The sequence below is a fragment of the Mobula hypostoma genome, chromosome 3, assembly GCF_963921235.1.
Source record: "Mobula hypostoma chromosome 3, sMobHyp1.1, whole genome shotgun sequence".
NCBI classification, from domain to species: Eukaryota; Metazoa; Chordata; class Chondrichthyes; order Myliobatiformes; family Myliobatidae; genus Mobula; species Mobula hypostoma.
The window spans coordinates 2928527-2952721 of NC_086099.1; the positions used below are offsets into that span (position 1 = coordinate 2928527).

Here is a 24195-nt window from a genome sequence, read left to right on the forward strand (position 1 = left end):
AAGGCCCGGTGAGTTTAATGGGAGCCAGGGAAACAGCATCCAGAGTCAGCCAGTGTTAAACTTTAATCAGGATTTCTGATAGAGGACTCCCAAAGCTTTAAGGGAGCAAATGTTAGCTTCTAATAGTCATAGTCATAGTCATACTTTATTGATCCCAGGGGAAATTGGTTAAATGCATTTACAGTATTGAAGAATTAAAGAATGATAATATTCAATCCAACTACTCTTGAAGGTGGCAGTACAGGTAAATAAGATGGTGGAGAAGCACATAGGTATTTGTCTTTAAAGTTGGAATACAATGGGAAGGTTATGCTACAAACATAAGAACATAAGAAATAGGAGCAGGAGTCAGCTATTTGGCCCAACGCTCCGCCATTCAATAAGATCCTGGCTGATCTGGCCATGGACTCATCTCCACCTACCTGCCTTTTCCCCATAACCCTTAATTTCCCTACTATGCAAAAATCTTCCCAACCTTGTCTTAAATGTATTTACTGAGGTAGCCTCCACTGCTTCATTGGACAGAGACTTCCACAGATTCACCACTCTCTGGGAAAAGTAATTCCTCTTCATCTCTGTCCTAAATCTACTCCCCAGAATCTTGAGGCTATGTCCCTATTCTAGTCTCACGCGGGCACGTGGCCAAGTGGTTAAGGCGTTCCTCTAGTGATTTGAAGGTCACTAGTTCCAGCCTCAGCTGTGGCAGCGTGTTTGTGTCCTTGAGCAAGGCACTTAACCACACATTGCTCTAGTGTCTGTGCGAGGAGTCACAGACTTCCAACCTGCGCCTTGTAAGGCATGAAAATGCCCAACGCAGGCCTCTCATTGTCTGAGTCGACGTTCCCTCCCTCCCCTCCCTAGTCTCACCTACCATTGGAAACAACTTTCCTGCCTCTATCTTATCTATCCCTTTCATAATTTTATATTTTTCTTTAAGATTTGCTAAGGCTACTGAGGAGAGTTTAAACTAGAATTGTTGGGGCGTGGGAACCGAACTGAAGAGACTGAGGAAGAGGCGGTTGGCTCACAATTAGAGAAAACTTGGAGACAGTGTGTGAGGGAGGAGAGCCAGGTGATAGAGAGGGGACGTGCTCAGACCGAAGGTTTGAGATGTGTCTGTTTTAACCCAAGGAGTGTTGTGAACAAAGCGGTTGAGCTTAGAGCGTGGATCAGCTCTTGGAGCTATGATGTGGTGGCCATTACAGAGATTTGGATGGCTCAGGGACAGGAATGGTTACTTCAAGTGCCGGGTTTTAGATGTTTCAGAAAGGACAGGGAGGGAGGCAAAAGAGGTGGGGGCGTGGCACTGTTGATCAGAGATAGAGTCACGGCCGCAGAAAAGGTGGACGCCATGGAGGGACTGTCTACGGAGTCTCTGTGGGTGGAGATTAGGAACAGGAAGGGATCAATAACTTTACTGGGTGCTTTTAATAGGCTGCCTAATAGTAACAGGGATATCGAGGAACAGATAGGGAGACAGATCCTGGAAAGGTGTAATTATAACAGCGTTGTCGTGATGGGTGATTTTAATTTCCCAAATATCGACTGGGATCTCCCTAGAGCAAGAGGTTTAGATGGGGTGGAGTTTGTTAGGTGTGCTCAGGAAGGTTTCTTGACACAATATGTAGATAAGCCTACAAGAGGAGATACTGCACTCGATTTGGTATTGGGAAATGAACCTGGTCAGGTGTCAGGTCTCTCAGTGGGAGAACGTTTTGGAGATAGTGATCATAATTCTATCTCCTTTACAATATCATTGGAGAGAGATAGGAACAGACAAGTTAGAAAAGCATTTAATTGGAGTAAGGGGGATTATGAGGCTATCAGGCAGGAACTTGGAAGCTTAAATTGGGAACAGATGTTCTCAGGGAAAGGTATGGAAGAAATGTGGCGAATGTTCAGGGGATATTTGTGTGGAGTTCTGCATAGGTATGTTCCAATGAGACAGGGAAGTTATGGTAGGGGACAGGAACCGTGGCGTACAAAGGCTGTAGTAAATCTAGTCAAGAAGAAAAGAAAATCTCAGAAAGGTTCAGAGAGTTAGGTAATGTTAGAGATCTAGAAGATTATAAGGCTAACAGGAAGGAGCTTAAGAAGGAAATTAGGAGAGCCAGAAGGGGCAATAAGGCCTTGGTGAGCAGGATTAAGGAAAACCCCAAGGCATTCTACAAGTATGTTAAGACCAAGAGGATAAGACGTGAAAGAATAGGACCGATCAAGTGTGACAGTGGGAAAGTGTGTTTGGAACCTGAGGAAATAGCAGAGGTACTTAATGAATACTTCACTTCAGTATTCACTATGGAAAATGATCTTGGTGATTGTAGTGATGACTTGCAGCAGACTGAAAAGCTTGAGCACGTAGGTATTGAGAAAGAGGATGTGCTGGAGCTTTTGGGAAGCATCAAGTTGGATAAGTCGCCGGGACCGGATGAAATGTACCCCAGGCTACTGTGGGAGGTGATGAGAGGTTCTGGAGGACTGGAGGGTTGCGGATGTTGTTCCCTTATTCAAGAAAGGGAGTAAAGATAGCCCAGGAAATTATAGACCAGTGAGTCTTACTTCAGTGGCTGGGAAATTGATGGAGAAGATCCTGAGAAGCAGGATTTATGAACATTTGGAGAGGATTAGGAATAGTCAGCATGGCTTTGTCAAGGGCAGATCGTGCCTTACAAGCCTGATTGAATTTTTTGAGGATGTGACTAAACACATTGATGAAGGTAGAGCAGTAGATGTAGTGTATATGGATTTCAGCAAGGCATTTGATAAGGTACCCCATGCAAAGCTTATTGAGAAAGTACGGAGGCATGGGATCCAAGGGGACATTGCTTTGTGGATCCAGAACTGGCTTGTCCACAGCAGACAAAGAGTGGTTGTAGAGGGGTCATATTCTGCATGAAGGTCAGTGACCAATGGTGTGCCTCAGGGATCTGTTCTGGGATCCCTACTCTTCGTGATTTTTATAAATGACCTGGATGAGGAAGTGGAGGGATGGGTTAGTAAGTTTGCTGATGATACAAAGATTGGGGGTGTTGTGGATAGTGTGGAGGGCTATCAGAGGTTACAGCGGGACATTGATAGGATGCAAAACTGGACTGAGAAGTGGCAGATAGAGTTCAACCCAGATAAGTGTGAAGTGGTTCATTTTGGTAAGTCAAATATGATGGCAGAATATAGTATTAATGGTAAGACTCTTGACAGTGTGGAGGATCAGAGGGATCTTGGGGTCCAAGTCCACAGGACGCTCAAAGCAGCTGCGCAGGTTGACTCTGTGGTTAAGAAGGCGTACATAAGGTGTATGTGTGGGCACGTGGCCAAGTGGTTAAGTATTGGACTAGCTATCTGAAGGTCGTGAGTTCGAGCCCCAGCTGAGGGAACGTGTTGTGTCCTTGAGCAAGGCACTTAATCACATATTGCTCTGCGATGACCACTGGTGCCAAGCTGTATGGGTCCTAATGCCATTCCCTTGGACAACATCGGTGTTGTGGAGAGGGGAGACTTGCAGCATTGGCAACTGCTGGTCTTCCATACAACCTTGCCCAGGCCTGCGCCCTGGAGAGTGAAGACTTTCCAGGCGTAGATCCATGGTCTCGCAGGACTAATGGATGCCTTTGGCCTTCATCAATCGTGGGATTGAGTTCAGGAGCCGAGAGGTAATGTTGCATCTATATAGGACTCTAGTCAGACCCCACTTGAAGTACTGTGCTCAATTCTGGTCGCCTCACTACAGGAAGGATGTGGAAACCATAGAAAGGGTGCACAGGAGATTTACAAGGATGTTGCCTGGATTGAGGAGCATGCCTTATCAGAATAGGTTGAGTGAACTTGGTCTCTTCTCCCTGGAGAGGCAGAGGATGAGAGGTGACCTGATAGAGGTGTATAAGATGATGAGAGGCATTGAGCGTGTGGATAGTCGGAGGCTTTTTCCCAGGGCTGAAATGGCTAGCATGAGGTGCTTTGGAAGTTTTAAGGTGCTTGGAAGTAGGCACAGAGGAGATGTCAGAGGTTAAGTTTTTTTATGCAGAGAGTGGTGAGTGCGTGGAATGGGCTGCTGGCAAAGGTGGAGGAGGTGGATACGATAGAGTCTTTTAAGAGACTTTTGGATAGGTACATGGAGCTTAGAAAAATAGAGGGCTATGGGTAAGCCTGGTAATTTCTAAGGTCGGGACATGTTCGGCACAACTTTGTGGACTGAAGGGCCTGTATTGTGCTACACACATCAAAGTTGCTGGTGAACGCAGCAGGCCAGGCAGCATCTCTAGGAAGAGGTGCAGTCGGCGTTTCAGGCCGAGACCCTTCATCGATGCTGCCTGGCCTGCTGCGTTCACCGGAAACTTTGATGTGTGTTGCTTGAATTTCCAGCATCTGCAGAATTCCTGATGTTTGCGTCTTTAAATTCACTACTGTATTGTGCTGTAGGTTTTCTATGTTCTAAGATCAATTCTCTCTTCGGAATTTTTTAAATCAACTTTATAAACCTTTCATTAAAGCACATGTCCACATCTCCAGGATCGGCTGTCACCTGGGGTAGAGACGAGACAGGACAGGCTCGCTGGAGTGGAAGGGAATGAAGGGGAAAGGGTTAGAGAGGCACAGATTTTCTAAGGGGATAGATGGTAGAAACTTTTTCACACCTCAGAGACCACAGGTTTGGGTGACGAGGTTAAGGGGGATCTGAAGAACAATCTGCCCCTGAGTGGGTGGTGAAGACGGGAGACTTTCTGAAATGCTGAGAATTGCCGAAGTGCAAAACGCTACGGACTAAATACAATAAGACTATACAGATAACAACAGGAATTCTGCAGATGCTGGAAATTCAAGCAACATACATCAAAGTTGCTGGTGAACGCAGCAGGCCAGGCAGCATCTATAGGAAGAGGTGCAGTCGACGTTTCAGGCCGAGACCCTTCGTCAGGACTAACTGAAGGAAGAGTGAGTAAGGGATTTGAAAGTTGGAGGGGGAGGGGGAGATCCAAAATGATAGGAGAAGACAGGAGGGGGAGATACAGCCAAGAGCTGGACAGGTGATAGACAAAAGGGGATACGAGAGGATCATGGGACAGGAGGTCTGGGAAGAAAGACAAGGGGGGGGGACCCAGAGGATGGGCAAGAGGTATATTCAGAGGGACAGAGGGAGAAAAAGGAGAGTGAGAGAAAGAATGTGTGTATAAAAATGAGTAACAGGTGGGGTACGAGGGGGAGGTGGGGCCTTAGCGGAAGTTAGAGAAGTCAATGTTCATGCCATCAGGTTGGAGGCTACCCAGACGGAATATAAGGTGTTATTCCTCCAACCTGAGTGTGGCTTCATCTTTACAGTAGAGGAGGCCGTGGATAGACATGTCCAGAATGGGAATGGGACATGGATTTAAAATGTGTGGCCACTGGGAGATCCTGCTTTCTCTGGCGGACAGAGCGTAGATGTTCAGCAAAGCGGTCTCCCAGTCTGCGTCGGGTCTCGCCAATATATAAAAGGCCACATCAGGAGCACCGGACGCAGTATATCACCCCAGCCGACTCACAGGTGAAGTGTTGCCTCACCTGGAAGGACTGTTTGGGGCCCTGAATGGTGGTAAGGGAGGAAGTGTAAGGGCATGTGTAGCACTTGTTCCGCTTACACGGATAAGTGCCAGGAGGGAGATCAGTGGGGAGGGATGGGGGGGACGAATGGACAAGGGAGTTGTGTAGGGAGCGATCCATATCTATACAGATAGTTTGAGGTCGGAATGGACAGGATGGGCCGAGGCGCCTCTTTCTTTGCTCTATAACACGAATAACATAAAAGGGCCGTAAACTCGCAATGCCGACCTGTGCGGTAAGAGAGGCAGGGCTGGGGTCCTGTCGTAGCTGAAAGGCAGCAGCCAAAAGCCGATCCCGCAAGCTACAGATATCGCCGCCCTAAGTAGGCCTCCAGTTACCGTAACCATGGTTATCGACGTGGCCGGCCCGGGGCGGAACCTTGGCAGGGCGGAGCTGGCAGTCGGGGGGAAGACAGACGTGGTCGGAGCGGCTGAGGTGAACGGTACGGAGCGGCGTCTGGACGGGGGTACAGGGCGGGTCGGGTGGGTACGGACCGGGACCGGGACCGGGACCGGGACCGGGACCGGGCCCGGGGGGGGGGGGTCCGTGTGCGGCTACAGACCGGGACCGGGGGCCGTGTGGGGATGGTACAGACGGAGGGGGGCGTGGTGGTGGTACGACTAGATCCGGGACCGGGGGTCCGTGCGCGGGTACAGACCGGGACCGGAGGGGCCGTGTGTAGGTACAGACCGGGACCGGGGGCCGTGTGGGGATGGTACAGACGGAGGGGGGCGTGGTGGTGTTACGACTAGATCCGGGACTGGCAGTGGGGCTGACGGAGGGGAGAGAGTGAGGTGGTGGTGGGGGGAATTCTACTACCGGGGCGGGCCATTGCCTTGTAAGTGTCCAGAGGGAGAGGTGAACGGGACGGGGGTGGAATACGAACGGATCATCGGGATCTCTGTTCCCCCATCTGAGATATTTATCTGGATCGCTGCGTACGCAGGACATTAGGGTTCCCAGATCCCCCCTATCCGGTCAACAATCTCTTTGCCCCCCCTACCATTAGACAGGAGGTACCGTAGCATTAGGACAAGGACTGTAGGTTAGGAAACAGCTTCTTCCTCTAGGCCGTAAGACTAAATTCTCTGCCAACACCCCGGTCTCATCACCTTTGCGTCAGTAGTGTTATACTCTTAACTTTTTAACTTGCGTTGGGAATATACCTTATTATTAATTCATTTGTGGCAATATCACTTTGTGTTATGTGTGTTGTCTGTACCTTGGTCTGGAGGACCGTTATTTCATTGGTGGGTATACGTGTATACAGTTGAGTGACAATAAACTGAACTTGAACTAGGACTATGTCAGATGGTGAGGGGCTAGGGGGAGAGGATGAGGTACAGGTTGGGGTGTGAGGGGGTCTAGGGTGAGGGGTGGTGAAGTATGGGCCATGGGATTGTTGGGGAGATGGGTGTATGGGCTGGGGTCTGGGTGGTGGGGTATGGGAGAGTTCCAGTGAAGAGGGAATAGATGAGGAGAGCCTGACAGTAGGGGAGCCCAGGACTGAAAAGGAAAGGATGGTGTGAATAGGCAACAAGGAAGCCCGGTGTGGAGAGAAAGGTGTTGACTGATGTTGTTGAGGAAGCAATGAGTCTGCAGAAGGATTTGGGCAGATTTGGGAATGGGCAGATGGAATATAATATGAGGAAGTGTACACTCGTACACTTTGGTAGAATGAATAAAGCTGTAGATTACTTTCAAAATGGGGAGCTAGTTCAAAAATTGGAGGTGCAAAGGGGCTTGGGAGTCTGGGTGCAGTATTCCCTAAAGTTGAGTTGGTAAGCAAAGAAGGCTGTTGCAAAGTTAGTATTAATCTCGAGAGGACTATAAAAGCAAAGATGTAGTGCTGAGGCCTTAAGGCATTGATCAGATCACATTGGGTAGTGAAACTGTGGAGTTCTTTACCACTGACAGCTGTGAAGGCCAAGTCATTGGGTATATTTAAAGTAGAGGTTAATAGTTAGAAGTAAGGGGTTTCAGAAGTGACAGGGAGAAGGCAGGTGAAGGGGTTGAATTTACATTTTCAAGGGATAATAAATCAGCCATGATGGAGCAGAGTCGACGGACTGAGCAGACTAATTCGGTTCCTTTGTCTTATAGTGAAAATGGTCCATTGTTGGACAGTCCTCTGGTGCTAATATATTGTTACGTACAGTAACCACCTTCTTCTTAAGCTCATCACCCCTACTGGGGTGTAGGCTGCCAAAAGAAGCTCACCAGAGTCCCCTGCCCTGAGCTGAAGGTTGTTTGGCTCTGTGGCTTCCATTTTCACCACACGACTTCATACGTCTTCTAGACAAAGCCCCTTCCTCTGACAGGGGTAAGGTTTTTGAAGCCTTTCTGTAGCTCCAGGTTTTTACGGGATGAGGCTGCTCACCCCATGACCAACTCTTCTCCTTTCGTAGCCGGCCTTGGGACTATCCATGGCTGAGTTACAGTGATCTTTTACATGGCACTATGTTTGTATTTTCTTTGTCTTATTTTCAGTCCATCTGCTCCTTAAATCCTCACAGCATTCTGTTAAGTTTCTTTTCCATAAAAAAGTTGACTCTGCTTATATATTTTTAAAATATCTTGATGATAGGTACTAGTGTTTTACCAATAGCAGATGGAAGGTGAACAGGTCTATCATTTCCTGTTTCCTGTCATAAGAAAATACACAAGAAGATAAGAAAGTGAAGCAGATGTAAGCCATTAAATAAGATTATGTTTAATCATTTACTTTGGCCACACTTTCCAGAAATACCTTATCTTGATTCACAGGTTTTCTCAGTAACAGAGCTTATCCAGTTTACTTGAAGGAAATAATTCAAAGGTTCATCACACTCTAAATAATGAACCACCTACTCAAATACCTTCCCTACCCTTTGTAAGAATTTAGTATGGATTGTGTAATTTGTCTTGCTGCAGCTTTTTTGGTGACCCCACCCACCATAGTTTTTTCCAATGGCTTTAGTTGATTTTAGGTTGCATGACTTAATGAAGCCCAAGGATCGTGCTATGCCTGAGAGTCTGTTGGTTCATCAGTATGTTAAGGAAAATCATTGTGATATGTTAACCATTTTTACTGATAGATTGAAATATAATTTTGCAGGGAATGTCAGAGTGTTTGTTTTTGTACTTAAATTACAGGTAGCAGTAAAGAAACATCTTACTATCTATCAGTGTATACTGCAGAACTGGTTGCCATTATTTTGGGCTTGCAGTGGGTGGAGGAAATCTGTCCTTGCAAAGTTATAATTTATTCAGATTCTTTTTCGGTTTTGATTAGTCTTAAAACAGGTCATTCTCGCAGTAGGTCAGATTTACTGCTGGAAGCTCTTCAAACTTTATTTCACATTCAAAGTATTAGTCTACATGTCTTCCTCTTCTGGGTCCCTGCACATAGTGGTGTGGAGGGGAATACGCGAGTTGATTGTTTGGTCAAAAAAACTGTTAAAAGTTCATCTGTGGATATAGACTTTGCACTTAGCAAATCCGAAGTTAAGGGGTTGGTGGGGCTCAGAATTAGGGGATTGTGGTAAGACTTGAGGGATAATGGCCATGAGGGGAGACCCCTTTAGAGAGTACATAAAACTGTTGGATTGATGAGAGAAGGGGGAAGACAAGAAGGGGAGGAATTGTATTGACTGGACTTAGAATTGGGCGGGCTATGCTTAATCATTGTTGGAAAACCTCAGTCTGGGGTGTGTTGGATTTGTTGTTATTATGAAACAGTTGGACATATTCTTTTACAATGTGAAGCATATAAGGTTGAAAGAAAGCAAATGCAGGCTGCATTACCAGCTTTGGGGGTTGACAGTTGTCACTTAAAAACTTCAAGTTATGGAGTGACTTTAATTTAATTCACAATATTGTTTTTCATTATTTAAAATCCATAGGGCTTTTTGGGGTAATTTAGCTTTCATTTGATTAAGATATAGTAGGGGTTTTATTTCCCAACTCTCTACATGACACTCCAATCCAGTTGGTGGCGGTAATGCACCTTTAAGTTGGACTGCAACCACCATTATAAGTCAGAAGAAGAAGAATTTAAACACGAGGAATTCTGCAGATGCTGAAAATTCAAGCAACACACATCAAAGTTGCTGGTGAACGCAGCAGGCCATGCAGCATCTCTAGGAAGAGGTACAGTCGATGTTTCGGGCCGAGACCCTTCGTCAGGACTAACTGAAGGAAGAGCTAGTAAGAGATTTGAAAGTTGGAGGGGGAGGGGGAGATCCAAAATGATAGGAGAAGACAGGAGGGGGAGGGATGGAGCCAAGAGCTGGACAGGTGATTGGCAAAAGGGATATGAGAGGATCATGGGACAGGAGGCCCAAGGAGAAGGAAAAGGGGGAGGGGGGAAAACCCAGGGGATGGGCAAGGGGTATAGTCAGAGGGACAGAGGGAGAAAATGGAGAGAGAGAGAAAGAATGTGTATATATAAATACATAACGGATGGGGTACGAAGCGGAGGTGGGGCATTAACATAAGTTAGAGAAGTCGATGTTCATGCCATCAGGTTGGAGGCTACCCAGACAGAATATAAGGTGTTGTTCCTCCAACCTGAGTGTGGCTTCATCTTTACAGTAGAGGAGGCCGTGGATAGACATATCAGAATGGGAATGGGATGTGGAATTAAAATGTGTGGCCACTGGGAGATCCTGCTTTCTCTGGCGGACAGAGCGTAGGTGTTCAGCAAAACGATCTCCCAGTCTGCGTCGGGTCTCGCCAATATATAGAAGGCCATATCGGGAGCACCACCTGCAGTATATCACCCCAGCCGACTCACAGGTGAAGTGTCGCCTCACCTGGAAGGACTGTCTGGGGCCCTGAATGGTGGTAAGGGAGGAAGTGTAAGGGCATGTGTAGCACTTGTTCCGCTTACACGGATAAGTGCCAGGAGGGAGATCAGTGGGGAGGAATGGGGGGGACGAATGGACAAGGGAGTTGCGTAGGGAGCGATCCCTGCAGAATGCAGAGAGAGGGGGGGAGGGAAAGATGTGCTTAGTGATGGGATCCCGTTAGAGGTGGCGGAAGTTACGGAGAATAATATGTTGGACCTTGAGGTTGGTGGGGTGGTAGGTGAGGACCAGGGGAACCCTATTCCTAGTGGGGTGACGGGAGGATGGAGTGAGAGCAGATGTGCATGAAAGGGGGGAGATGTGTTTGAGAGCAGAGTTGATGGTGGAGGAAGGGAAGCCCCTTTCTTTAAAAAAGGAGGACATCTCCCTCGTCCTGGAATGAAAAGCCTCATCCTGAGAGCAGATGCGGCGGAGATGGAGGAATTGCGAGAAGGGGATGGCATTTTTGCAAGAGACAGGGTGAGAAGAGGAATAGTCCAGATAGCTGTGAGAGTCAGTAGGCTTATAGTAGACATCAGTAGATAAGCTGTCTCCAGAGATAGAGACAGAAAGATCTAGAAAGGGGAGGGAGGTGTCGGAAATGGACCAGGTAAACTTGAGGGCAGGGTGAAAGTTGGAGGCAAAGTTAATGAAGTCAACGAGTTCTGCATGCGTGCAGGAAGCAGCGCCAATGCAGTCGTTGATGTAGCGAAGGAAAAGTGGGGGACCGATACCAGAATAGGTTTGGAACATAGACTGTTCCACAAACCCAACAAAAAGACGGGCATAGCTAGGACCCATACGGGTGCCCATGGCTACACCTTTAGTTTGGAGGAAGTGGGAGGAACCAAAGGAGAAACTATTAAGAGTAAGGACTAATTCTGCTAGATGGAGCAGAGTGGTGGTAGAGGGGAACTGATTAGGTCTGGAAGAAGAATTTTGTATGTTTGTTTAAATTCCAGTGAGTAAAGGGCAAATGTATTTGATCTCTTCTCAGAACTTAAACCTTTTCTGGCCCAAATTTCAGAAATCAATCTGGTGAACTTTCACTACTCTATTTTTGTCACTACCTTATCCTAGGGTTCATGTTCAATTTTCTTTATTCTTAAATTTTAAATGGATTAAACAGGTGATGTTGCTGGGTTGATGCCCTTCTTTCAATGCATTAGCATGTTCAGGAAATGAAACAGAAAACTGTCATGTTTCTGGCACTATTATTAAAAAACTTTCTTTTTCTGACCATTGGCTGATTATTAGTCAATGCCAGTGTATTTACCCATTCTTGTGCTCTTATTTTGTTTAATTATTTACTTGTATTTGTTACGTCTACGGTAATATGGTTAGAGCATTATATGACACCAGCTGTAAGGTCCGAGTTCGGTTCCTACCGCTGTCTATAATGGGATTGTCTGTTCTCACCGTGACTATGTGGGTTTCCTCCCACATGTCAAAGACATGCGGTTAGTGTTAGTGAGTTGTGGGCATGTTCTGCTGGTGACAAGTGACATACAGTTGGTGTTAGTTGTGGGAATGTTCTGTTGGTCACAGAAGTGACAAATGGTTAGTGTTAGTGAGTTATGGGCCTGTTCTGCTGGTGACAGGTGACAAACGGTTAGTGTTAGTGAGTTGTGGGCATGTTCTGTTGGTGACATTTGTGGACTGCCCAGCATAATCCCCACTGATTTGATTTGACGTAAACCACACATCTTAGTATGTTTTGATGTACGTGTGATAAATAAAGTTAGTCGTTTAAATATAGTGATGGCCTCGAGTTCACCATCAAGTATTTTTCTCTTTATAACTCAAGAATAACATGGGGTGGTGGTAGAGGCAGATGCGTTAGGGACTGTTAAGAATCTCTTAGATAGGCACATGGATGGTAGAAAAATGGAAGGCTATGTAGGAAAGAAGCTTTGTGTTTTTTAAAAGAGTAGGTTAAAAGGTCAGCACAAGATTGTGGGCTGAATGGCCTGTATTATGCTGTAATTTTCTATGTTCAATACATATGATATGATAGACCTCACAATCTACTTTGCTATGGCTTTGCACCTTATTGTCTACCTGCACGACATTTTCTCTGTAACCAGAACACTTTATTCTCTGTTCTGTTATTCTTTTCGAACTGTTGTCATGAAATGATCTTCAAGGTTGGCATGAAAGGGAAGATTTTTTGCTGTACCTTGGTACATGTGATAATTGTAAAATAATTTGCCAATGGCCTGCTCTTGCCTTGACCTTAGCATTGGGCAGCCTTGCTGCTATCATGGATCATTGCCTCTCCAAACCAAGCTGTTCATTGCTAAGTTCATGTCCAGACTCAAAACAGGAGCAGGAAATTTTGAGAGTGGAGGGTTTGGATGTTCCTGTCAGAATAAGAGGCAAGGATAACAAGTTTAGGGAGAAAATAGTCATGGTTCCCTTTATTTATTTGGGACGCTGTGCTGCCTAATTCGGACAGGGGACTGTTGCCGAACAGTTTCTAACTAGAGTCACTCATGTGCACTTGTGTGGCCATTAGATATTACACTGTGCTTAGAGCTATCAGTTGTTAAATAACATCAGCTGCATGTATCCATGTTCAAAAACTAGTGATTTTTGTCAGTGACAGTTGGCAAGAAACCAGCAGTAAGATAATTCAGAACATTGGCGATGCAAGAAATGGCCAGGAGTGAAAATGAAACAATAGATACCCAATAGTAACAGAGACATCGAGGAGCAGATAGGGAGGCATATTCTGGAATGACGCAATAATAGGTTTGTTGTGATGGATGATCTTAACTTTCCGAATATTGACTGGCATCTCCTTAGGGCAAGGGGTTTAGATGGGGTGGAGTTTGTTAGGTCTGTTTAGGAAGATGTCCATCTATAAATTTGCTGATGATACAACCAATGTTGGTAGAATCTCAGGGATGATAGGGCAAACAGGAGTGGAGTGATGCTTCAGCACAAACCTGGCACTCAACATCAGTAAGATGAAAGAGCTGATTGTGGACTTCAGGAAGGGTAAGACGAAGGGACACATACCAATCCTCATAGAGGGATCAGAAGTGGAGAGAGTGAGCAGTTTCAAGTTCCTGGATGTCAAGATCTCTGAGGACCTAACCTGGTCCCAACAAATGGATGTAGTTATAAAGAAGGCAAGACAGTGACTATACTTCATTAGCAGTTTGAAGAGATTTGGCATGTCAACAAATACACTGAAAAACTTCTATAGTTGTACCATGGAGAGCATTCTGACAGGCTGCATCACTGTCTGGTATGAAGGAGCTATCACACAGGCCGAAAGAAGCTGCAGAAGGTTGTAAATCTAGTCATCTCCATCTTGGGTACTCGCCTACAAAGTACCCAGGACATCTTTAGGGAGCGGTGTCTCAGAAAGGCAGCGTCCATTATTAAGGACCTCCAGCACCCGGGACATGCCCTTTTCTCATTGTTACCATCAGGTAGGAGATACAGAAGCCTGAAGGCACACACTCAGCGATTCAGGAACAGCTTCTTCCCCTCTGCCATCTGATTCCTAAATGGACATTGAACCCTTGGACACTACTTCACTTTTTTTTAATATACGATATTTCTGTTTTTGCACTTTTTTTTATCTGTTCAATATATGTAATTGATTTACTTTTTAAACATTTTATTTGTTATTTTTTTCTCTGCTAGATTATATATTGCTTTGAACTGCTGCTGCTAAGTTAACAAATTTCAGGTCACATGCTGGTGATAATAAACCTGATTCTGATGCAATAAGTACAAATAAGTACAATATAAATATATGTATTTCTTGAGTTAAGTATAGCACTGTCTATTTTTGCTTCTGTTTAGCTTATCAACACTTTTGAAATTAGTCAGACCTTATGGCTCTTCTGGAGGGGGTGAGGGCTATCTTCGGAAAACTCACAGTCTCTTCCTGATATTCTTCTCTTGCCCTCTTCCTGTCCCCTACTTTCTCAACTCTCTCACTATTTCCCAAGCAGAGCGGGATAGCTGCTCAGCCAGGCTTTCCCTTTGTTTGATCACGCTGACGGACAACCCTCTGTCCTTCATGTCTGTAGTTGTCTCTTCCACTGTCTGATACAGTTGCGTCCTGTCTTCATAAAACACTCGCAGTTTAAGCACATCCTCTTGCTTATATCTACATGCTCAAGCTTTACAGTCCACTGTAAGTCATCCCTACGATCGCCAAGATCCTTTTCCATAGTGAATACTGAAGCAAAGTATTCATTAAGTACCTCTGCTATCTCCTCCGGTTTCATACACACTTTTCCACTGTCACACTTGATTGGTCCTATTCTCTCACGTCTTATCCTCTTGCTCTTCAGATACTTGTAGAATGGCTTGGGGTTCTGTCTGTTAATTCTGTCTGCCAAGGCCTTCTCATGGCCCCTTCTGGCTCTCCTAAGTTCATTCTTAAACTCCTTCCTGCTAGCTTTATAATCTTCTAAATCTCTATCATTACCTAGTTTTTTGAACCTTTCATAAGCTCTTCTTTTCTTCCTGACTAGATTTACAACAGCCTTTGTAAACCATAGTTCCTGTACCTTACCTTCTTTCCCTGTTTCAGAACTCCACGCAAATATCCCCTGAACATTTGCCACATTTCTTCCATACGTTTCCCTGAGAACATCTGTTCCCAATGTTTGCTTCAAAGTTCCTGACTGATAGCTTCATATTTCCCCTTTCTCTAATTAAACACTTTCCTAACTTGTCTGTTCCTATCCCTCTCCAATATTATAGTAAAGGAGATAGAATTGTGAAATTATAGACCAGTGAGACTTTCTTCAGTGGAGGGAAATTGTTGGAGAAGTCCTGAGAAGCTGGATTTATGAGCATTTGGAGAGACATAATCTGATTAGGAATAGTCATCATGGCTTTGTCAAAGGCAGGTCATGTCATACAAGCCTGATTGAATTCTTTGAGAATGTACTAAACACATTGAAAAGGTAGAGCAATGAATGTTGTGTATATGGATTTCAAGAAAGCATTTGATAAGGTTCCCCATGCAAGGCTTTTTCAGAAAGTAGGGAGGCGTGGGATCCAAGGAGACCTTTTTTTTTGGTGGATCCAGAATTGGTTTGCCCACAGAAAGCAAAGAGTGGTTGTAGATAGTTTGTATTTTGCATGGAGGATGATGACCAGTGGTGTTCCACAGGGATCTGTTTTGGGGCTCCTCCTCTTTGTGATTTTTATGTGACCTTTTTGAGGAAGTAGAAGGGTGGGTAGAAAGTTTGTTGATGACACAAAGATTGGGGGTGTTGTGGATAGTCTGGAGGGCTGTCAGAGGTTACAGTGGGACATTGATGGGATGCAAAACTGGGCTGAGAAGTGGCAGATGGAGTTCAACACCAATAAATATGAAGTGGTTCATTTTGGTAAGTCAAATTTGAAGAATATAATAATGGTAAGACTCTTGGCAGTGTGGAGGATCAGAGAGATCTTGGGGTCCGTGTCAATAGGACACTCAAAGCTGTTATGCAGGTTGACAGTTTGTTGACCGTCATCAATTGTGGCATTGAGTTCAAGCGCCCAGAGATAATGTTACAGCTGTATCAGACTTTAGTTAGACCCCAATTGGAGTACTGTGTTCAGTTCTGCTCACTTCATTACAGGAAGGATGTGGATATTGTAGAGAGTGTGCAGAAGTGATTTACAAGGATGTTTCCTGGATTAGGGAGCATGCCTTATGAGAATAGGTTGAGTGAACTTGGCCTTTTCTCCTTGGAGCGATGGAGGATGAGAAATGACTTGATAGAGGTGTATAAGATGATGAGAGTCATTGATTGTGTGGATAACCAGAGGCTTTTTCCCAGGGCTGAAGTGGCTAACACGAAGGGGCATAGTTTTAAGGTGTTTGGAAGTAGGTACAGGGGGATGTTGGGGGTAAGCCTTTCACACAGAGTGGTAAGTGCATGGAATGCACTGCCAGTGACGATAGTGGAGGTGGATACAATAGGGTCTTTTAAGGGACTCTTAAATAGGTACATGGAGCTTAGAAAAATAGAGGGCTATTAGTAGGGAAATCCTAGGCAGTTTCTAGAGTGGGTTACACGGTCTCGCAACATTGTGGGCCGAAGGGCCTGTAATGTGCTGTAGATTTCTCTGTTCGTTACTTCAACAAGTTGGGAGATATGTAGGCATTGACAATCATCTTGAATGTTACAATGAAAATCAAGATTTCGAGGATGCAATTGTCCCTAAGGAACTGTATGAAGGCAGTCCATTATCTGCACCAGGTGTATGCACTGATATGTTCACAGTCAATCACAGCAAATGAATTCCTCCATCGATATCTATTAGGAATTACTACACTGTTTTATAGTACTTTAGGGGTATTGGCAGTTTTCTAATTTGTTCTTTTTTTCATTTAAGTACATAATTTGTTACTCAATTAAATGGCAGTTTGTCTTTTTTATACCTTTTAACTGTTTCCATGAAACCACTAATTGGGGAAGCTGCTGAACTGGGCCAAAATGTAGTGGTTCTGATGTGTCCCAATTAACTGGAACCAATTGTTTTGTAAATTCCGTCAGTTTAAGAGGATCATTCATTAATGATGACTCATCATACATAATTTTGATTGTTTTTCTTTGTCTTTCTTACTTGTATCTGTTGTGATCTTGTACAACACATGAAATATGCCTTTAATCTCCTTTACTTCCAGAACTTTTCCAGCTTATCTAACCTAGCAGCTAAAATTCCTAATTCCTGGAACCATTCCAGCAACTGTGTCTGAACCCTTGAACCTGTACTGAAGTACAGTGATCAACTCTTAACACAATATTTCCAGTTGAAATATTAACTAGAGCTTCATGAAAAGTTTGCACATCTCCTCTACAGCCGTACGCATCTGTACTATTTCCCGACATCTGTGCTCATTACCTCTGTCTATGAAGTACAAGGTTGCGTTCCTTTTCTACTGTGCCTACACCCTCATTACGCTCTGTAGCTTCAAAGATGAACTCCCAGCTCCCTTTGTTCAATTCAAGTTAAGATTGTTTAATGTCATTTCCAGTACAGTACACAGGCATAGAGGAGAGGGAAATAACTGTCACTCCAGATCTAGTGCAGCACAGAAAACAGCTCCATTTTATTTTACTGCGATACAGCCCTTCCAGACCTTTGTGCTGTGACGTCTGATTTAACCTTGGGCTAAATAGGGGACAATTTATAATGACTGATTAGTCAACCAACCGGTGCAGCTTCGGAATGTGGGAGGAAACCAGAGCACCTGGAGGAAGCCTGCCCGAACACAAATTCCTCACAGGCAGTGACGGGAGTTGAACCTGGGTTAGATAAAGAACACAATAATTAAAACTTAATAAATATTAATACATAAGATAGCTTATTTAGAATTAGGTTTAGTATCACTGGCATACAGTATGTCATGAAATTTGTTGTTTTGCAGCTTTGGTGCATTACAATACATAATAAAAACTATAATTAAAATAAGCATATATAAAAAATAACGAGTGCAAAAAGAGAGGAAAGATAGTGAGGTAATGTTCATGGGTTCATTGTCCATTCAGAAATCTGATGGCAGAGGGAAAGAAACTGTTCCTGAAATGTTGAGTGTCTGTCTTCAGGCTCCTGTGCTTCTTTCTTCATTTTAGCAATGAGAAAGAGGGCGTGCAATGGGTAATGGGGGTCCTTGTGTACGTTGATTGTGTGTCCATAAAGTGGACCAGGCACAGGAGTGTCTGTACATAGGGTGACTCTGATAGGAATGAAAAGGTAGTGGTGGTTGGGGTGTGGAGGGATGGGTTAGTGGGTGGAGGTGTTGATCAGCCTTACTGCTTGGGGAAAGTAACTGTTGTTGAGTCTGGTGGTCCTGGTGTGGATGCTACGTAGCCTCCTCCCTGATGGGAGTGGGACTAACAATCCATCAGTAGGAAGTGTTCGTGGTTCCTGAGCACATTTCAAACAGCATTATTAAATCTATATTACTCACCAGGTTCTTCTGCCATAATGAATTGGGCAACATTTCTCTGCATTAAATTGCATTATGTCTGTCATTCTGATACCTAATCTGTGTTCTGTTGTAGTTGACTGGCTTCATCCTTCTTGTTTTCCACATCCTGGAGTCTGATGTTATTAGTACGTTTTGGCAATTCTACGCTGTATTCATAGAGCAATATCTGAAAATCATTGGTGCTAGCAATCACCTTTGGATAGCACCCTTATCTAAGATCCATCAACTCGAAGCCATTTTTTAAATATAATTTAAATTTTTTTTTGCTCAGCATAACAAAACTTCCAATTTCCAGATACACTTACATTTACATTTCTTCCCCTCACAGATATCAGGCATCAGAACACTTCCATCAAAATATAGACATCACCACAACATCCTATACAAAAGCCCTTATTATTATAGCAGACAGGTTTGCATCTACATACTGCAGAAAAGGTTGCCATGTTTTATGAAAAATATTTGTTTTTGAGTGTACCATACATGTCAAAAAGTCCAAAGGAATGTATTCCATGATTAGTTTACACCAACCAAAAAGTCTGGAGGCCTTATCGGATATCCAACAAAGTAAAATGTTCTTCCTCGCACAAAAAGTCAGGATGTTAAAAAGTTTTTTCTGATGTGCATTAATAATACGACTGCTGGGTAAGCCTAAGGGAAAAGACAGTGGATCCAGTTCAAGCTCCATCTTCAGAATCTTTTCCATTTCACCCAAAATATCACTCCAGTATGCCTGAAGTTTGGGACAAGTCCAAGGCAGTTCTAGTATTTACTTTACATTTAGAACACATTGGAGAAACCCCCCGTCTTAAATTTCGAGAGACGATCTGCAGTCAGATGGGCTCCATGCAGAATTTTGAGTTGCAATACTTTAGTTCTATTACAAACTGAAATCATCTTTGCATTATCACAGATGCCTTCCCATGTTTCAACTGTAATTTCTGCTCCCAGCTCTTCTTCCCAGACCCTTCCCAGCTACTCAGCCTCTCCACAAGAACATTCCCTCAGGATGCTGTAAAAAGTACTGATGGAGACTTCACCCTTAGAATGAAACACCCTCTTTTCTATGTCAGAACTATAGAAATCAGTTTTCTGTATATTATCTGAAAGAAATGAAAAAGATCCTTGTTGGGTATGTTAAATTTCTGTACTGTTTGACTAAAAGACGTCATCGTTCCTTCATCAAACAAATCTCCGAGATGGAAACTACCCTTAGAAATCCAAAGTTTAAATCCAGAATCCATTATGCCAGGCTGAAAATCTGGACTGCCGGTTATTGGAGTGAAGGGTGATGTTTTTGCTGCGTTGCCCTCAATTTGTCGCACTGCCCTCCAAACCCTGACTGTATCGTTACTGGATTGCGACAATATTCCTTAACTAGTTTCATCTTATTGAGGAAAAGCAAATTAATAAGAGGGCATTTTGCTTGTGAAGCTTCAATGTCTAGCCAAACTGAGGAGGGGTCCCTGCAAACTCAGTCAACCACATAAGATAAAAAGGAACTTAATTGATATTTTTTGATGTCTGGAAAATCCAGATCCCCTCGACTACTGGGAAGCTGTAACTTGGACATTTTATACAGGGTCTTTTTTTGTTCCAGATGAAAAAACAAACCAGCTATTTATTTTTTTAAGTGTTAGTTGTGTGAAAATGACTGGAATCATTTGTATTGGGTAGAGCAGACAAGGAAGAATGTTCATTTTGAGCAAGGGTATTCGGCCAAGCCAAGAAATGGGAAGAGTGCTCCATCGCATAAGATACTGTTTGATTTTGTCAAATAACTGTGTAAAGTTAGCTTTGAACAGTTGATCAAACATGGGTGTGATAAATATGCCTAAGTAAACAAAACCTGTCTGTGACCATTTGAAGGGGAAAACACCCTGAGTGTCAGGTACCTGCTGCAGATTCCCCAGAGGCACAGCCTCTGACTTAGTAAAGTTGATTTTATAACCTGAAAAGGCGCTAAATGAATTGATGCATTGTATAAGGTCGTGCACTGATATAGCAGGGCTTGATAAGAAAATTAGAACATCATCCGCATACAATGTAATTTCATGTGACTTTAGTCCTATGTCTGGAGCAGATATTTTGGGGTCTCGCTGAACAGTCTCAGCCAATGGCTCAATCACTAGTGTGAAAAGTCGTGGTGATAAAGGACAGCGCTGCCGACTGCCCCTCAGAATACTAAAATTATCCAACCTAATACCATTAGTGAGAATCGCAGCCAAAGGGTTGTTGTAAAAAAACCCTTCACCCACTTAATAAAGTTAAGTCCTTGGGGGCTTCCTGAAGATGATTTCAGTTAGTGACAATCCCGTTTTTTCTCGGGGGGTGACCCTCATATGCGATAATGCTAAGGGCAATATCTTTAATTAAGGCTGTGAGTTTTGCCAATTTGGTTTTTAACATACCATTTGCCCTCTCCACTATACCTGCAGCCTAGGGGTGGTGGTGGGGGGGGGGGGAAACGTCGACTCAGACCATGAGAGGCCTGCGTCGAGCATTTTCATGCCTTAGAAGGTGCAGATTGGAAGTCTGTATTGGACGCCACTCCTCGCACAGACACTAGATCAATGTGTGATTAAGTGCCTTGCTCAAGGACACAAACACGCTGCCACAGCTGAGACTGGAACTAGCGACCTTCAGATCACTAGACGAATGCCTTAACCGCTTGGCGTGATTACTACTTGGCATGCCCAACACAGGTGGTGAGAGCAATGGAATTGTTATTGAATGGATAAGGCATTGCATATTTCCTCATTTAATTTTTGCTGCAAAGTGGGGACCGTTATCTGAGCTCCATGTTTCTGGTAGCCCATACTGGGGGATTACTTCTTGCCACAGTATTTTAGCTGCTGTCAGGGCTGTATTATTTGTGGCAGGAATTGCCTCGATCCATCTACTAAACATGTCTATGATCACTAAGCAATATTTGTAACATTGTACTGCAGGTAGTTCAATAAAATCAATTTGCAAACATGAAAAGGGGCCTCCAGGTAAGGGAGTAGTGCCTGACACACATGATGTCCCCTTTCCCACGTTATTCTTACAGCACATTAAACATGCTTTTGCCCCTTTCCCACGTTATTCTTACAGCACATTAAACATGCTTTTGCCCCTTTCCCACGTTATTCTTACAGCACATTAAACATGCTTTTGCCCCTTTCCCACGTTATTCTTACAGCACATTAAACATGCTTTTGCCCCTTTCCCACGTTATTCTTACAGCACATTAAACATGCTTTTGCCCCTTTCCCACGTTATTCTTACAGCACATTAAACATGCTTTTGCCCCTTTCCCACGTTATTCTTACAGCACATTAAACATGCTTTTGCCCCTTTCCCACGTTATTCTTACAGCACATTAAACATGCTTTTGCCCCTTTCCCACGTTATTCTTACAGCACATTAAACATGCTTTTGCCCCTTTCCCACGTTATTCTTACAGCACATTAAACATGCTTTTGCCCTCTTTGCTGCCGTTAATTTCGGATGCCACCATGTTTGCAGCAAACTGTTCACCCTTCCCTCCTTTCTGAGGTGAGTACAACTATGAACATAATCAAGGAGGATTGGTAGAAATTGGGTCGGGACGCAGACCTGTCCCGCAGGGGTGTACCAGAGACCCGTCTGTGACCACAGTCTGCGCTGCTCCTCAGGGGTGTCCTCCTGGAGCGTACGGAAGGCTTGCACGTCTGGCATACCCGTGCTGTCTGAGAGGCGCAGGGGGTTTTGGTGGGGCACCGATGGGACTATAATTTCAAGTGTCTGGGCTGTGGCTTTGGCAGCCTCATCGGCCATGGCATTACGGGTGGAGATTTTATCAGTCTGGTGGGTATGAGCAGAGCATTTGATAATGGCCAATGTTTTTGGAAGTTGCAAGGCAGTGCGGAGATTCTGTACAAACGTAGCATTGCTAATAGAATGTCCCGAGGAGTTGAGGAAACCCCAACACTCCCAAAGCGCTCTGTAGTCATGAGCTACCCCGAAGGCGTATGGAGAATCAGTGTAGATTTTGCACGTTTGAGAAAGTAAGGAGGTAAGGGAAATTGCTTTGTGGATTCAGAACTGAAGGCAAAGTGTGGTTGTAGACAAGTCATATTCTGCATGGAGGCTGGTGACCAGTGGTGTGCCTCAGGAATCTGTTCTGGGACCCCTACTCTTTGTGATTTTTTTTATAAGTGACTTGGATGAAGAAGTGGAGGGATGGGTTAGTAAATTTGCTGATGACACAAACATTGAGGGTGTTGTGGCTAGTGTGGAGGGCTGTCAGAGATTACAGCGGGACATTGATAGGATGGAAAACTGGGCTGAGAAATGGCAGATGGAGTTCAACCCAGATAAGTGTGAGGTGGTTCATTTTGGTAGGTCAAATATGATGACAGAATATAGTATTAACGGTAAGACTGTTGGGAGTGTGGAGGATCAGAGGGATCTTGGGGTCCGAGTCCATAGGACACTCAAAGCTGCTGCACAGGTTGTCTCTGGTAAAGAAAGCGTATGGTGTATTGGCCTTCATCAATTGTGGGATTGAGTTTAGGAACCGAGAGGTAATGTTGCAGCTATATAGGACCCTGGTCAAACCCCACTTGGAGTACTGTGCTCAGTTCTGGTCACCTCACTACAGGAAGGATGTGGAAACCATAGAAAGGGTGCAGAGGAGATTTTCAAGGATGTTGCCTGGATTGGGGAGCATGTCTTATGAGAATATGTTGAGTGAACTCGGCCCTTTTCTCCTTGGAGCAACGAAGGATGAGAGGTGACTTGATAGAGGTGTATAAGATGATGAGAGATATTGATTGTGTGGATAGTCAGAGGCTTTTTCCCAGGGATGAAGTGGCTAGCACGAGAGGGCACAGTTTTAAGGTGCTTGGAGGTAGGTACAGAGGAGATGTCAGGGGTAAGTTTTTTATGCAGAGAATGGTGAGTGCGTGGAATGGGCTGCCAGCGACGGTGGTGGAGATGGATACGATAAGGTCTTTTTAGAGACTCCTGGACAGGTACAAGGAGCTCAGAAAAATAGAGATATATAGGTAACCCTAAGTAATTTCTAAGGTAGGGATATGTTCAGCACAGCTTTGTGGGCCGAAGGGCCTGTATTATGCTGTGGATTTTTCATGTTTCTATGTTTGTTGGTAGCGAGGAGGCGGGCACGAGTGAGAGCAAATAATTCAGCTTCTTGTGCTGACACGGCTGGTTGAAAGGCTGCCTGCTCGAGCACCATGTCATCTGTGACTACAGCGTATCCAGAACATCTCTGACCTTGAGGGCCCATTGACATACCAGGTTATGTTGGGGTCCTGTAGGGGTTGATCTGTGAGGTCCTCGTGGGTTGTAGTGAGGAGTTGATTTCGCAGCACACAATCGTGTTCAGAATTGTTTGCAACCTGAGGTGGCGACGTTAGGAAAATGCCCGGGTTTAAAGTGGAGCAGTGAGAAAATGTCAGCTGTGGGTTGCTCAGTAAGGCTGTCTCACAGCGATTTTGTCGTGCCTGAGTGAGGTACTGTGTCTGTCGGGAGATCATAAGCTCCACCACCAAGTGGGAGGAGAACACATTTACAGGCTGATGTAAGGTAATATTAGAAGCTGCAGTTACCAGGGTATATACTGCCTTCTCTGAAACTGCACCCATTGGGGCTGTTGGTATGTTTGTTCAGACCCCTGGAACTCCGAGAGGGCAGTGGTGGCCCCAGAAAGCCGGAGTCCATGTTCCGACACTATCTCATGATCGAGCGTGGAAGTGGTTGCCCCTGTATCAATCATAAACAGAAGTTGAATTCCAGCTTCTTGAAGGATTATGTTGGGTGGTTCTTGCGGGTCGCTAC

At 44.5% G+C, this 24195-nt stretch overlaps 2 protein-coding genes across 4 annotated transcripts in view; one reads left to right on the forward strand and one right to left on the reverse strand.

Annotated features, from left to right (window-relative positions):
- LOC134343818 (complexin-1) overlaps window positions 1-5911 on the reverse strand; it is a 176746-nt gene extending 170835 nt beyond the window's left edge. Inside the window, exon 1 of the mRNA XM_063042572.1 lies at window positions 5803-5911. The gene's annotated coding sequence lies outside the window, so the exon portion shown is untranslated. The remainder of the gene's footprint in view (window positions 1-5802) is intronic.
- Window positions 5887-24195, forward strand: part of gne (glucosamine (UDP-N-acetyl)-2-epimerase/N-acetylmannosamine kinase) — a 138261-nt gene continuing 119952 nt past the window's right edge. The window contains exon 1 of one of the 3 annotated variants that reach the window (XM_063042570.1): window positions 5887-6016. The gene's annotated coding sequence lies outside the window, so the exon portion shown is untranslated. Of the gene's footprint in view, window positions 6017-6183; window positions 6257-24195 lie in introns of those variants that run through there. The other 2 variants (XM_063042567.1, XM_063042568.1) reach the window with 2 other exon arrangements.